Here is a 4,985-nt window from a genome sequence, read left to right as displayed (position 1 = left end):
ATCATAAGAGTTCTTCCTAACTTATTTTGGCTTCCTGCATTCTGTGGCAAAGTGTCCCAATGCATTGCAGTTGAAGCATCGAATGGTGCTTCGATCAACCATCCCTGTTTTGTACCCACCACTACTGGTGTTAGAGGATGAAGATCCACCTTTCTGGAATCTGTTGTAGTTGGACTTGTACTTGAATTTGGGATTCCTCTTGAATCTGACATTGGAGAATCTCTTGACAATCAGGGCCATTGACTCATCTTCCAATTGCTCCAGTTCTTCCAAGGAATAAAAATCATCTCCTGATTGATTTGTAGTAGGAGGATCAAATTCTGCTACTATCACATTTTCTTCAACCTTGGAAGACTGTACCATTCTTTCTGACTATTGAGATTGTTGTTGATATTGTGGTTGTTGTTGTTGTTCTTCATCTACTAGAGCAGTAGATGTGCTGACCACTCTTCCTTTCCCGTAGACTTTCTTCTGCTGAATCTGCTCCAACTCATAAGTCTTTAACACACCATAAAGCCTTTTCAAAGAAATCTCACTCAGATCTCTTGCTTCTCTTATGGCAGTGATTCTATATTCGAGATGAGTTGGCAGTGTTAAAAGGAACTTTTTGTTGACCTCCCTGATGGAATAGTATTTACCATTAATGTTCAGGTTGTTGATCAATGCATTGTACCTCTCAAACACTGCAGTGATTCCTTCTCCTGGATTGGATGTAAAGTATTCATACTCAGAGGTTAGGATTTCTAACTTGTTCTCCCTAACTTTCTCTGTGCCTTCATTAATAACCTCAATAGTTTCCCAGATGTGTTTGGAATCTTTACAGTTCATCACATGTCCATTCATCAAGGGATCAAGGGAATCTACTAGAATTAATTGAAGGCTAGCATCCAGGGAGGCTTCTTCTTTTTCAGCAGGAGAAAAATCCTCAGGATCTTTCACATAAGTTCTAGCTTTGGTAATCACCACATCATTTTCAATTACCTCTGGTTCAATAACCATTGAAATTTTTGGACCCTTCTTTAACACTTCCAGATATTTGGAATTTACAACTTGTAAAAACAATAGCATCTTCTTCTTCCACATAACATAATTTTCTTTATCGAATAGTGGAATTTTAACGGTTCCAACTTTTTGTGTAGTCATTATGAATTTTTTTGAGTAAATAAAAATTCAAGGAGTGAAAGAATCACAAAAGTCTAGGATGTTGATTTGTTCGTTAATCAGAAGGCTCTGATACCAATTGTTAGGTCTCAATATGTTTGTAGAAGGGGGGTTGAATACAAATAATACCGTTTAATCGAATAAAATGTGGAATAAAAAAGTGAAATAAAATTCAAGTTAAATAAAACTATTATTAAACTTGAAAGGTGGTACAACAACGGTATCGTTTAAAAGGGATTAATCTCAAATAAATTATTCCAAATCTAGAATAAATTCAACATGAATTTTTTCTATTTTTGTAATAAAAGGATCAAATGCTAACTGCAATTTGAGATTAAATTTTAGGGATTTTGATCCGCTAGATAGTTACACAAGAACAAGAAAAGGATTTCTAGTGGATTAGATTTAACAATAAATACTAGAAATAAATGATCTGAGAATTTGCAATAAGTTCTCTGCATGTTTTCTTTTTGTTCTGTGTTCTTCTGTATTTGATATTCAATGCACACTCTGTTGAAAAATCAGATGCTGTTGTTAAGTAAACAAAACAATCCACTTGATCCAGAAAGAGTTTCGGCAAGACAATTCATTTGAACTAGAAAGACTTTCGGCAAGACAATCCATTTGAACTGGCAAGACAATCAAATGAACTGGCATGACTTTCGGTATGACTATTGATTGTCATACCGATTGTCTTGCTAATACAAAAGATAGTCTTGCTGAATTAATATAGAATATTAATTCAAAATCAATTCTGAAATAAATAATATTAATTCAGAATTAATTAATCAATTAATTCAATTAATTAATAAATTAATCTTTGCAAATATAATTTATTCTCTTAATTAAATTATACGACTTAATTAATTAATAGAGAATTAATACTACTCTTGAACATCAACCATTCTTCTGAAAATCTTCTGATAATTATGAATCAATTCCACACTTCAATGTTGACAGTCGATGTACTGTCTGGTTCATGAGTGACTAACTTTCGTGACGTTTCTTCATGCCTTGACTTTGATACTCTTGATTTTCTTCAGACTAAATCCTTGTAATTAATTGATACCCTGACGAGATCTCTGTCACTTGATTAAATCCACAATCTTGATTTATATCACTGAGGCATGATCAATTTCTTGAGCTTCTTCCAGTGAATCAAGTCCTCAAGACTGTAGATGAACAATGTTACTTAATCCTTTGACGTATGTTACTTTGAGAGATCTCTCTGACGATAGAACCACTACTTACTTGTTACATCCTTATTTGAGTTGAGTTAAATCCTCGAATAAACAAATAGGCTATGACATATGCCTTTCAACAGTGGAGCGTGCACGTTTGTTGTGGGGGATTCTTCAGGGAGACTATGTGGATCTCGGGATAGTGATTCTTCAGGGTATTATGAGGTTCTTGCTAGGGAGTACTATGGGTTCTATACCCTATGCATCCATTGTGGCGAAGTTGTGTGTGGCAGTTGGAGTTCATTGGCCCGCACACGAGCAGCTGCAGCTTCCTAGTGCCCTATTAGGAATATGTTGTGAACTTGATGATAAATCACACAAAATACCTTAGTAGATTTAACTTAGTGAATTTTGTAGCACTCGATGGATGATCAAATATAGTCCCGACGGATGATTCAATATAGTCCCGACGGATGATGATTTGATCTCCATCGAGTGAGTAGCTTATGTAATAATAAGTATTGTAGCACATTTCTGTAAACAACTTTGTGTAGATTCTGTAGTAGCATATGAGTCATGTTGACTACTAGTAGATATGCAGAATAAGTTGATTAATTGTAAATATGAGATGTCTTGTAATTCTGCATAAATGAATGGAGTCAAGTGCCAAATAGCTACCCGACAGATGATCAACAAAGCTACCCGACGGATGATCAACAAAGCCACCCGACGGATAACAAGCATGTACCCGACAGATGATCAATTCAAATATCTGTTGACAGTGACAACACAGTCACATGCGTTGGGTGTTTGCAAATGGAATGTGGCAGCCTGTTTAGCAGGAAATTGAGAACAAAGAAGTATTACCATTTCCATGCTATTATGAAGATATTCAAAGATGCTGGAATAGAGTAATGAAGCAGCATGTAGTTAGACTTGATATGTTTTGTTTTATTATCCTGTCTTATTACCATGTAAACTTGGTGATCTATAAACCAAGTGAGGCTAGTAGAACAAACTCAACTGAGCAAACACATTTGGAAGAGAAATAGAAAAAGCTGTACTTGTCAAGAATTTCTCTATAGTTTGTTTATTCAACTTGTAAAGCAGCTGTGAGCCAATTTGAGCTTCACAGAGTTCTCAAATCGATATATATATATATATATATATATCTGGTGGATACATTCAAATCCACTAGAAAGTTTTAAAGACTTGTGTTTTTATTACATTGTGTTTGATTTACTTAATTCCTTATTCCGTACTTTGCAAATCAAAATACTTATATATATTGAGTTAGAACATTTTTATTGATCTCAAAAAAAGCCAGAATTACATTCAACCCCCCACCTCTGTAATTCTTGTTTTATTGTTAGGAATAACAATTGGTATCCGAGTAAGCTCTTGAAGTACAAAGAGTGTAAAGATCACAACAAACAGCAAGATGAAAAAGAAGGATGTTGGAGTTAAAATTCCTTTTCTGGATAAAGATAATTATCACCACTGGAAGGGAAAATGCATCTACATCTTCTTTCTCAAGATGAGGCCTATGTGGATTGCATAGAGAGAGGTCCTCATGTACCAATAAGAGCTGCAACAGGCAATGAACCATCTGTTCCCAAGCCTAGGCATGAATGGTCAGATCCTGATATTGAGCAAGTCAGGAAAAACAAGAAGGCCATGAATATATTGTTCAATGGAGTTGATGGTGATATGTTTGGTAACATCATTAACTGCAAAACAGCCAAGGAGGCTTGGGACACTATCCAGATTATTTGTGATGGTACTGAGCAAGTAAGGGAGAATAAGATGTAGTGTAATAACCCCAAATTTTGGAATTTTTGAAACACTAATGAATAGTAACTTTTGCTGATGATGCTGATTAAGGAAAATTATCAGACCACCCTATATAGGAGTACTGTTATAGAAATTCTAAGATCATATTAGTATTCCATAAAGTAAATGAGTGTATGTAAAAGTCGTCAGAATTCAGATTCGAAAACTTTGATTTTTCCCGAAAATCCACCAGATACCGAAAGAATTGAGTATAAGGTAACATGATTAAAAGGATTTAAATTCAAAGATTGTAAGAGAGGATCATAAAAGGAATATAAAATATTGATAAAGGTTAGGGGAACCCAAGTAATAAAATCACGGATACATTTCCTCGAACGACCAACGAGAACGAACGATAAACGAATCGTATAACCATTAAGCGGTTAAGAAATGCAAGAGAGATTAGTACAAAGATCAAGGCTATAAATCAATCACATAGGCAAGGAGTAAGCCAATGATGCTTCCACCACCAAACATGGACAAGTGGCAAAGAAATGAGGCCATCATTGTGACACCAAGCTTAATTATCATCCACTCACTTAATCAAGCGATTAACCACACAAATATCAACCACACTTTATTTATCACCACACAAACAACCAAGACAAGTCAAAATACTCTCTTCCCCCTTTTTAGCAAGCTCTCCCCCCATCTTTTTTCAAGAAACCCAAGAGGAGAAAGAAATGAAAATGGAGGAAGATATAATGCTTGTATATTGAGTTTCCCTTGGCCATTTTGCGCGTTCTACCTATCAAATTGAAGCCCTCGAGAAGCTGTACACAATTAGGGTAACCACTATCCTCACCTTCT

Source organism: Apium graveolens, chromosome 2, assembly GCF_009905375.1.
Source record: "Apium graveolens cultivar Ventura chromosome 2, ASM990537v1, whole genome shotgun sequence".
NCBI classification, from domain to species: domain Eukaryota; kingdom Viridiplantae; phylum Streptophyta; class Magnoliopsida; order Apiales; family Apiaceae; genus Apium; species Apium graveolens.
This window is presented reverse-complemented; position numbering follows the sequence as displayed.